At 44.6% G+C, this 11930-nt stretch overlaps 1 long non-coding RNA gene across 1 annotated transcript; it reads left to right on the top strand.

Moving 5' to 3' along the window:
- The first annotated feature begins 489 nt into the window (after positions 1-489).
- Positions 490-2824, top strand: LOC125583962. Its single transcript, XR_007320970.1, has 2 exons — positions 490-2365; positions 2683-2824. It is a non-coding gene; the product is annotated as an uncharacterized LOC125583962 (long non-coding RNA).
- The last annotated feature ends 9106 nt before the right edge of the window (positions 2825-11930 follow it).

The raw sequence follows: 11930 nt of genomic DNA, 5'->3' as shown, positions 1-11930 counted from the left end.
TTTGAAACCTGAATCTAACAAGTGAACTACTCAGACATAGCTAAGCAATTCATGACACAAAATGTATATAAAAACTGCATAGAATAGAATAGATGAATCAATGGAGTTCCAATCCCAAATCTCTCTATGATTTTCTCTCCTAAAACTCTCTGCTGAAACTAAGAATATAATGGTGGCCAAAAGATCTCCTGCCTCCTAACACTTAGGCAAGTATATAACTATTAGGTTAAAAACTCGCCAGGTGTAATTTTGTAATTTGGTGAAATCTTGGGTTTAAAGTCGGCTGGAACCAAGTCACGCGTCTCGCTTCTCGACATCGATCGATGGTACAGGATGTACATCGATCGATCATAATCTTCAATCGTCGAGGTCTCTCTTCTGTATCGATCGACGGCACTGGATGTGCATCGATCGATTGCTTCTTCTTCGTATCGACCTCTAATGGTCAGCTCGGATGAAATCTCTTTTAAGCTCCTAAATGCCTCATAATCATCACTTTATTCCAAGATACTCATGAACCTGAAAACATACCTAATAGGATAGAATATATAATATATAGATAGTAAAATACTTATATACCATGGATGGAAATGGGTGAAATCCATGGTATGTCAAGAAGTCTTCTAAAAGTTTTCCCGAAGTATTCTCACTGTCGCAAGAAGTCTGTGTGGGTTACTTTGCAATTGAAAAATAATAGTGAAACATCACAATACTAAAAGGGGGATTTCCTAAAAATCTAACTATGCCACGTCATCATAAATAATCATCCAATCACAACATTTCATTTTCGGGTCTGGGCTTAAAATTTGTTCTGAATGGACTTAGTGTGTGTGGGCTTCGTTTAATTTGGGTTTGGGCTTCTTCGATTATCTAAACCTAGATCTACGAAGATGAAGTCGCGAGTCTCTTCGTCTTCTCCCCTTGAAACCGTAGCGTCTGAGTTTTGATCATCCCTTCTTCACAATCAATTCTCCACAATCAATTTCCTCTCCATTTGTCTATTAAATCTCTTCTCTTAGCTTATGTGTTGATTAAAATTGAAAAGCTTCTTTCAGACAATCATCCAGATGGAACCCAAAGGAAACTCTTCAATCTCCAGCGATGGCAAGACCAACAAGAAGACCGCCGCCTCCTCCGCGACTGCGAGAACAGACTAAACGGGAAGTCCACCGCTTCCTCCGCCATTGTGATGAAACCCAACGGGAAGTCTACTGTTTCATCTGCCATTATGATGAAACCAAACTCTTCTACCGCTCTCTCCTCTGCGCATGGCAATCAAGTGATGTTCTTCAGAGATGTTTCACTCCTCCCACGATTCGTCATTGAAAGCTTCCTCAATTACTTTCTTTCTATGAATCTTTAATTATAAATACATAAATCACATCCTGTGAAATTCGTCATTTCGATCCAGAACTTTGGGAGATGATTTCATTTTCGTTTGTTGATGTTGTTTATGTTTGTTGGTGTATCGCAGGCCACAATCGTGGAAGCTACCGTTACCGTACAATGTTTCACCATCACCGTCAAGCTGACTGTTTAGAATCGTCAGCTGCAGCTTTGGTCATTCAGGCGTTGAAAGAGCCGGAGAGAGACCGTAAAAAAGTTAAGAACTTTACTATGATGAGATTAATATTCCATTTGATTATTTCATTGAGATTGCTAGGATGAGGCATAAATCTATTGCAAAAGAGCTGAGTTAGCCATATTTTGGAAACATGTGTCGGTGTTGGATTCACCGTTGATGGATAGGATCCAAAGTATCCTAGACAGTATATTCAAGGTGAGTTCGATATTCATGATTACCAAACGCACACAGAAAAATATTTAATGGGGATTGAAAGATGTTGTCTTCTCTTTTTCATTTTTTTTTCAGGGTGAGCTGCTATGTTTTTTCTCTTAGAATGACTCACGTTTTGATTAATGTTGGTTTGCGTTCTTATGTTTAACAATCCCAATCGTTTACCAATCTCAATATTATTTCTGATTTTGTTGAGGTAAAAGAAACAGAAAGTTACATAGATTTCTTTCATATCATTGTTTTCTATTGCTCTCATATTTAACCCTTCTCCAGAAAGTTATAAGATCTTTGATGCCCATCAAAATACTTTGGGTTACATTTTTGCTTTTCTGCCTTTTTTTTTGTTTTCTAGGAACTGACCAATTTGTCTTGATTTGGTTTTTGTGTAGAGCTTTTGTAAACTGGGAAAACGCTGACGTTGTTCGAGAAAAAGAGTAGCAGGCTAAGGGTCTGACCTTCCACCCCGAAAGACCAAGGAATCACGCCACTTTTCACAGAGGTGTCATCCAGCTCTGGTATTATCAATGGGTTCGTTCGTTCACTCCACAACTTATCTTCCTCTAGAAGGTAAGATAGGAAATCTATGTATATGTAAAAAAGTTCACACTACAGAGATTTAATGGATTTTTCATTACCCATGAGTTTAGATGTTCTATAGTCTCCATAACTTCCACTCATATATCTTTGTAAAGATTATGCTTACGTTCATATGTATGTGTTGAATATATGAATAGTCTTCTAGATTCACAAAGTTGTTGAGATACATAATCAGTTCACATATAGATTCTAATTTTGTTCATGATCCATGCTGTTCTTGATGAACATATACAAATAAGATAATGCTGATGAAGAAATGTGGATCAGTAACTATTTTAAAACCTCAGGAAAGTTTGGAGCACCCTAGGATGAAAAGAGAAGCAACCACATTCATAAAGAAATTGATCGTTGTGCTTAAAGATGTTTACATATATTTGTTTCTTTTTGCTTCTTCATTCTATTTAAAAACAAACTTTGAATTTCAGAGAACCATATTGTCTTCAATCAATTCCAACTTTGTAAGTTATTCAGCTGATTTTCTCACTACATGTTCTGGTTTAACGAAAACTCTTGCGCACCAAGTGTGGGAACCGAAATTCGCACTGTCGATTTCCGTTTAAATAAGGAAACAAGGAAAACCCTAATTTCCCAGAGGTCCCGGATATCTGCTAATACCACACGCCAAGCAATCAGAACACAAGAATGACAACGATAAAGCATAAGAAATCGAAAAGAGAGCAAAGTAGATCTTATTCCGAATTCGCGTTTGAGCATTACAACAAGGTAAGAGCCTGGGCTACGAGAGCTGTCGGCGAGATTCCTAGTTCTAAACCCTAAGACGGCAATAACCTAGTTGAGTCGCAGCTCGAATAACAAAAACGGAAATATGCCTAAATCGCTCTAAGTGCTAAGTTTTCTCTGAAAAAGACCTCCTCCATGCCTCTCGCCTAGGACTCCTTATATACTGGCTCCTAGGTCGGTTTACGCTCTTCCTCTTCTATCCTTAAGCCGCCATAGCATAAAAATAGAGATATTCCATTTTTTCCGATCTTCGTAATTATCTTCAAAATTTCGTATTTATCCGCAGAAACTTGACATTTATCTTTCTTCGCGAACCAAGTGTAAACCGTCATGCGGCTTACGGGCTGTTGGTTAAGAAATCGTAAGTTGGGCCTCGAGTCATGTCTTAGGTCCCTTTGGGCCGTCTTCTGACTCGAAGCGTTTATTACGGCTTCTTTCGATAAAGAGTGAACTTTCCGCGGTTTTTACCGTAAAGTTTGATCGATGACTTAGAATGGCGGGAAACATGAAATGGGTTCGCTACGGTCTTCGGGAGATAGCATCGAAGGGTAGACGAGAATGCATGGACTAATGTCGTATTGACGTTTCGGAAGAGCTCGGTCGCTACGTAGCGACCGAGCTTCGGCTCGAGCTCGGTCGCTACGTAGCAACCGAGCGGAACACGCGTTCGGTCGCTGCGTAGCGACCCTTTTCGAGCTCTTGTCCGATGTCTCGTGTTTCCTCCGCAAAGCTTTTTGTGAGGAATAATCTATTTCAAAAAACTATTTGTCGAAGAAGGTTTTTCTTTTTCTTCTTCGGGGATTTGGACGTTAACTTCGTCGTAACCGTTTTCGACCCCAACTGTTAGCCCCCCAGCTCGTTAGGATCGTGGATTTCTAGTGAGATCCCAACGTGCGGTATGGCGAGTTCAGATGAGATTGGTGTATTTGGGCGAAGTTTGTGTCCGAAAATCCGCAAGTAAATAGTAATTTCTTATGCCGAAGGGAGGTACTTTCTTCACAATCTTTGCACTTACTCATTCTCATAGAGAGGTTTCTTGAAAAATTCTTTCTTCTTTCTCTTTCTCTCTATCATTTCCTTCTTGATAAAAAAAAAGAAAAACACGAGATGTCGGGTAAGAAGAGGAGTTCGAAGAAAGGGTCCTTGCCCGCGAACGTTTCTGAAGAGCTCTGTGTGCCAAAGATGGAATTCGTTCCTCATTCGGTAGACCCGGCCGAGAATGAGGCATGGTGGGTGGCGTGTTACGGTTCGATCACGCCTCCCAAAGAAAAATCGTTCCCGGTCATGAACCATCGCCCGGTGGAGGAAGGTGCACCAAGTAGGAGTATTAGTGAATTCCTCGAGGTCATGCGGTCGTTCTACCATATTTCGGATGCGGTGGAGTTCAGGGTTCCTCGTCAAGGAGAGTGCGCTAGTAGTCCCCCGGAGGGTTACTTTACTTGTTACAAAGCATTCGTAGTGCGCTGTCGTTTGTGGTTCCCGATTCCCGAAATTATCGTCCGTGTGTTGGATCGTTTCGGGGTGGCGATAACTCAACTGAATCCTCTTGGCATCCAGCACCTCATTGGAGTCCTGATCCTGAGTTACGAGCATGGTCTCTCCCTTACCGTCGATCACTTCGAAGCGCTTCTTCGGTTACAGATCATCAAGGATACGGACACGTACAGGCTGGTTCCTCGTAACTTCATGTCAGTGGTTACTTCTAACTTCAACTCGTGGAAGAAGTTTTTCTTCTTTGTTCGTGTAGACGCCGCGTCCGTTGAGGAGAGTTGTATCCCATTGTTTCGGAGGTTGCCGAACGACCGTCCCTTCATCAATCATCTTGCTCAGTTTCCTGAGGACATTATTGCGGTGAGGGATCTGCTCATGAACAGTCTTTTTTTCTGGACTTCCTTTACGCCGAAGAGAGTTCGAAAGGCGCTGAGGTTTGTGCATCCTAGTCCTGCTTTGGGCGGAGAAACAAGGAGTGATCCCGAGCCTGATGACAAAGGTCTCAACGCTGCTCCCACGATTACGACGGGGCTGAATTCTTTGAAGGGGAAAGATATTGACCTCGGTGAACTTGAGTTTTTGGTGGACGATTGCATGCTTCCAGGATGGGATCTGGACCTTGCTTTCGGCGATGGAAGCGGTACGAGCGAGGTCCCTATTCCGGACTTCGATGATTTCTTCGCTGGTCTTCCGTCGGGCTTTGATGCTCCTCCGGCCACGAACGAGTCGGGGAGGCCGAAAGTCGTCGCGGAAGGATCTCGTATCATCAACGGGGTATAAGCTTTAAGAATTTTGACGATCGTTAATATCTATTTTTTTTTGCTTATAACGTGTCAATCGATTTTACAGGGCTTGAACTTGCTTGGATCCGCCATCGAGGCGAGCCATAGAGAGGCCATGATCTATCGCTTTAAAGCGGAGAAGGCGGAAAAGGATCTTGCTCGTATGCGAGACGAGATGTTGGCGCGAGATGCTCAACTCGCTCGTGATCATGCCAGGGCTGTTCATAGGGCAGAACGGAAGGACAAGACGGAAATTGTCGAGGTGATGAAGACTCGCGCCTCTCTATTCCAGGTTGAGTACGGGAACCCCAAGGACGCTTTCAACTCGCTGGGCGACTTCCGTGAGTGTCGCGGCTCAGTCGGGAGCCTTTGGAAGACGCGGGCGGATGACTATGTTTTCGAGAGGGAGATGGAGTTAATGAAGGGTGGCATGAAGGATCATGCTCACGCTGAGACGCTTATTTCTCCGATCGATGGGAAGATTCAGGGGTTCTGGGATCCCATCCCGGTTTCTCCTTATACCGTAGAAACCACGACTGATTTTGCCGGTGACGATGAGGAAGTGAACTATCCCGCGGATGCATTCGGAGCTTCCTTGTCCGAGAATTTCAACTTTGATCTGTGAGTGTTTGATGGGAAGACGTTTTTCCCTTATCTAGTATTTTGCGGCCAAGTGTGGCCTTTGTTCATATATGTCCGGCCGAGTGTGGCCTTCGAACTTTGTATGGGCCTGTTTTGGCCGTTTTTATTTTTATCGGGGACTGGCCGTTGGTGGCTTTGAACCCCTACCTCTATGCCGTTTATATAATGGATATTTGTTTGAGTTACTTTGTTTCGAGTGGGTTTGAAGTAAACATGAGTTGTCTTCTCATATTTAACTTCGTTGAGGCGTTCAATCTGTTAGTTTGTTCGTGAGTTTTTTCGTAGAAATTATATATTCTTACGGACTTTTCGGAAACGTCAAGATATGAACGGAGAGACATGTTTTAGGATCTCGTATCGTTTAGATATCATGTCTTGAGATGTCTGAGACCAATGCGATGGGTTTAGGGCAAGACCTAGGTTTACTCTCGGTTTTATGGTTTGTGCGGTGACTAGCCGGCTATCGATTTTCCTGTTGCGATTTCTACCTGATTTGTACCGATTTAAAGTCTGCGATAGGTTCTCGGCTTATATGACTTGTATGGCATGAATCGAGCATCTTTCCAGAGACAATTTTTAAGCCAACTGGAAGTGCTAGACCAAAATTTCGGATTTTTTTTTGTAGCGCGCTTTTGTCCTTGTGTTGGACGTTCGAAGATCAAAAGAGTGATTAAGTTGCATTTGTTTAAGACGGCTGATGTGTTCGTCGGGGCCAATCGACGAACGGAGTGTAAGTTTTTTGTGGTCGCGTTCGGACAATTTGTTCGTATCGTCTCGACTTTTAACTTGGCGACGTCTCGCAGTTATTTCGAAGACTATACGTATATTTTCAGTGCTGAAGAGAGATTGTTTTGCGATTTTGGGCTGTACGAGGCTGCTGACAAGAGTATTAACGTTTGTAGATTTTCTAAGCTTGTTCTGAGACTTTTACGTTAATTGAAGCGCAAGTGTCTTAAAAAGGAGCGACACATATTGTAGTAAAAAATTTCGAAATCTCTAAAAAACTCTATTACAATAACGCATCTTTTCCTATGTGGGAGTCTACGAGTATACGCACCCCCCCCCTTTATAGAGAGGGGGATAGCTGAACTCGTCTTTCGACAAGCTGCCTACGTACCTCTTTCGAGGATCAAGCCATCTCGTAGTTCTATTTTATGCCGCGAGCGTTTTTACTCGGCGATTGTCGCCGTGCTGACCGCTTTGATCGTGCTGACCTCTTTGATCGTGATGACCATGGCCTGGTCAGCATTCTCTTCTGGATGTTCCGGTTGAGTCCTAGTGGCGGCTTCGGACTCGTGCTGAGTTTCGACACCCGAAGCGTTTGCGTCAGCAGGCGATGTTAAATCGTCTTTTCTTGAAACGTTTTTGGTCAAAGATTTATCTATCTTCGTGCATTTGCGATTTGCCGTTGCAGAGGTTGTCATCTGCCTTAACTTGTGCTCCGCGAGGAAGCACAGTCGCGACTGTTTCTGACATCCCAGATATGTGCGACTCCGTTTGGGGTCGGGAATTTGACACCCAGGTGGTACGTCGATGGAACGGCTTGCATAGCGTTGAGCCATGGGGTTCCCATGATCACGTTGTAGATGGCAGGATGATCGACTACCACGAATTCGACGATTTTTGTGATCTCCTTGGCCATGACTGGTAGCTGAATCGACCTGAGGGTCATCGATACTTCGCCTGAAAAGCCTGTGAGCGGTTTCGGCGTTGGAGTTACTTCTCCGAGTTTGATGCTCATCCGATTGAGAGTGTCGCGGAAGATTACATTGACCGTGCTTCCCGTGTCAATGAGTACTCTTCCGACTTCCAGATCTCGTATGACGTGGTCTATGACGAGCGGATCGCAGTGAGGTTGATCGATCCCGCCGGCTTCCTCCTTTGTGAATGTGATTGAGCAATTCTGATCATCTCGGGTAGGCGACCATGTAGGCCAGTTTGCGCTCGACTCCGCCTTCCGCTGGTAAGCCTTGATGGCCGAAACCGTATCGTTGAAGAATTGCAATCCTCCGATGATCATGTTGACTCTGCGACGATTGTTATCGTTCCCCTTGTCGTCTGGCTTCCTGCCGCGTTTATCCCCAGATTGATTTCTTTGAGGAGATCTCTCCGCGGGAGGATTTCTGTCCGGCTTCGAGGGGGGATCGGTTTCCAGGATGAGATCTTTCACTCTGGTCACTTCCGAGAGCTCTCCAGCTAGTAGCTTCGCGGCCAGCCTTGCTCCCAAGACTTTGCAGTTAGTCGTGGAGTGTCCTCGGGACTGGTGGAACTCGCAGAAGGTGTTTTCATCATATCCTTGATTGCGAGTCCGCGTATTACCCGTGGTTCGGCCCTGGTCCGAGCCGATCGCATAATTGTGCGCTCCTTGGAGATCTTCCCCCTCGTGATGGACGTACTTATCGTTACGAGGGTTCTTCTTCTTCGTTTTTGGATCTACATCTTTCGAGGATGGTCTCGCCGACTTATGTTTTTGCGATAAGACTTTTGTTTCTTCCTCGATCATGATGTAGTCCGTCGCCTTGTGGAGGGCGTCCTTGATCGTCCGCGGTTTGTCGAGGGATATCCATTTTCTGAATTTCGACTTGTACTAGAGCGCCTTTCTGAGCGCATCGATGGCCACCTTGTCGCTTATCCCGCTGACCCTGGACATTACCAACTTGAATCGGCTGATGAACTCGCGGAGGGGTTCGTCTTCCCTCTGGGACAGACTCCAGAGATCGACATCAGAAGTTTCTCTATCTATGAACATAGAGTATTGCTTGAGAAATTCTGATGCGAGCTGTCGGAAACTTCTAATAGAGTTTCGCTTAAGGCGCGCGAACCATTCGAGGGCTGCTCCTTCTAGATTTTCGACGACCAGGCGGCAGTAGCCGGCGTCTCTTTCGCCATCCTTCAGCCTCGCTCTTCCCATCATGATGTGGAAAGCCTGAAGGTGCGCTCTCGGATAGGTCGTACCATCATACTTCGGTACTTTGATTTTTCCTGGATCGGATACCCTCATACCTAAGATGCGAGTGGTGAAAGGAGTCTTCCGAGCCCCTTCCAGCAGCCTGTCGATCTCGGGGGCCGCGCTGGTAGCGTGATGGATTTGGGATTTTACGGCTCTTACTTCTGCCACAGTCTTGGTGATATAGTCGTGAAGATCGCGTATATCCGACGTCTCGCCAGCAGATTTCTGTGCTTCTCGGCGTAAACTGCGAGTGAGCTCGGTTTGCTTTTCAGCCAGCTCTTCTTGTTCGTTCCAATAGATTATTTCCTCTTCTTCTGTCATTGGTTTGTCGAACGGAGAGATTTCCTGAGTGAATCGGCTTCTGGTCCTTCTTGGATGTCTGTCGACGTCCACATCAGTATCGTTGGAGACATCGCTAGGATCCAGGTCAACTTGCTCGACTCCGTTGTCCGTCGAAGCCTTCACGGGGGGCGGAGGGCTTTCAGAGTTTCCCTTTTCGATGGGAGATTTCTCGCTAAGGTTTTGACCCGAAGGTCGTTCCTGCGCGGCTCCAGACATGTCGAGTGGGGTTGCGAAGTCGAGTCTTTTCCCGTGGACTTTAGTGGTTCCGCGGGGGCGGATTGCTTGAGTCCTTGCCGTTAAAATTTCAACTTGTTTGGTCAAGGTGCTCACGAGCTTATCCTATTCTTCCGACCTTTTTTCGTAGGTGGCGAACATCTTTTTTAACTCCTCGAGCGCCGCAGCGTTGGCTGGTGCGTTAGCCGCGGATACGTCCGCTGTGGGAGTGTGGAGATCAGTGCCACTGCTTCCGTTAAGAGGAGTCTGCACGTTATCCACGTCGTCAGTTGACATGTCCGGTTGAGCGTGAGGTGGTTGAGAGTTAGATTGATCCGTACCCCCCCTCCTTCTAGCGCCAAACTGTGGGAACCGAAATTCGCACTGTCGATTTCCGTTTAAATAAGGAAACTAGGAAAACCCTTATTTCCCAGAGGTCCCGGATATCTGCTAATACCACACACAAAGCAATCAGAACACAAGAATGACAAAGATAAAGTATAAGAAATCGAAAAGAGAGCAAAATAGATCTTATTCCGAATTCGCGTTTGAGCGTTACAACAAGATAAGAGCCTGGGCTACGAGAGTTGTCGGCGAGATTCCTAGTTCTAAACCCTAAGACGGCAATAACCTAGTTGAGTCGCAGCTCAAGTAACAAAAACGGAAATATGCCTAAATCGCTCTAACTGCTAAGTTTTCTCTGAAAAAGACCTCCTCCATGCCTCTCGCCTAGGACTCCTTATATACTGGCTCCTAGGTCGGTTTACGCTTTTCCTCTTCTACCCTTAAGCCGCCATAGCATAAAAATGGATATATTCCATTTTTTTCGATCTTCGTAATTATCTTCAAAATTTCGTATTTATCCGCGGAAACTTGACATTTATCTTTCCAAGCGAACCAAGCGTAAACCGTCATGCAGCTTACGGGCTGTTGGTTAAGAAATAGTAAGTTGGGCCTCGAGTCATGTCTTAGGTCCCTTTGGGCCGTCTTCTGACTCGAAGCGTTTATTACGGCTTCTTTCGATAAAGAGTGAACTTCCCGCGGTTTTTACCGTAAAGTTTGATCGATGACTTAGAATGGCGGGAAACATGAAATGGGTTCGCTACGGTCTTCGGGAGATAGCATCGAAGGGTAGACGAGAATGCATGGACTAATGTCGTATTGACGTTTCGGAAGAGCTCGGTTTGTCGAAAAAGTATTTGTCGAAGAAGGTTTTTCTTTTTCTTCTTCGGGGATTTGGACGTTAACTTCGTCGTAACCGTTTTCGACCCTAACACCAAGCATCCTGTAGTTTAGTACAAAGCATTTTTTTATGCTGGCTTCTATTCATTTTTCCAGGAACATAAGAACTTTCCAAAGCCAAAATCTGATAATGTGCATTGTTGGTTTATACAAACAGAGAGAACTGTTTTACTACTCTCACTAAAACATAAATAATGTGCATTGTATGGAACGATCCTTGGCTCCCAACCACTCGCCCGAGACCAGCCAATAAAAATCAACACAATTTGTATCCAGACATTACTGTGGATTACCTTATTGATTCCACTTCGCGAAAATGGAATTCGCAGGTTATTCGTACTTTGGTAGACCCACAGGATGTGAAAATCATAGAGAGCATACCACTGAGCAGAAACCAGTTGGTTGATAGGGAAGGATGGCATTTCACAAATAATGGAAAATTTACGGTTAAATCAGGATATCAAGTAGAGAGGATTTACCCAGATAGGGAAAGATCACCAGTATTAATTGGACCTACAGTTGATGTTTTGAAGGCATTTTGTTGGAAACTAAGGTGCCCACCAAAAATAAAACATTTTCTTTGGCAATTGGTTTCAGGGTGTGTTGCAGTTAAGAAGAATTTGCAGGTGCGAGGGATCCAAGGAAATATATGTTGTGCAAGATGTGGAGCGGATGAGGAGTCGATTAACCATGTGTTTTTTGAGTGTCCTCCAGCAATTCAGGTTTGGGCGCTGTCAAAGATACCAACAAATCCAATTATTTTCCCAACAAGCTCTATATTTACAAACATGGATCACCTTTTCTGGAAAGTTGTTCCACCGATGGAGGATCATCACTTTGCTTGGATACTTTGGTACATTTGGAAAGGAAGAAATAATAAGGTTTTTAGTAACCTGGATATGGACCCTAGGGACACTCTTAAGTTGGCAGAAACGGAATCCACACTCTGGGCAGAGGCACAAATTTTGAAGGACCAGAACACGGGAACACAGGTTCTGGCATCTCTGCCATCAATTCCTTGAAGATGGTGTTTTACTGATGGATCATGGAAAGAGGGGGATATGTTCTCTGGTCAGGGTTGATTCAGTACTTTAGAAGGTTTTGAAGGTCTAATGGGAGCCAGGAATGTAAG

The sequence above is a fragment of the Brassica napus genome, chromosome C3, assembly GCF_020379485.1.
Source record: "Brassica napus cultivar Da-Ae chromosome C3, Da-Ae, whole genome shotgun sequence".
Taxonomy (NCBI): domain Eukaryota; kingdom Viridiplantae; phylum Streptophyta; class Magnoliopsida; order Brassicales; family Brassicaceae; genus Brassica; species Brassica napus.
This window is presented reverse-complemented; position numbering and strand designations above follow the sequence as displayed.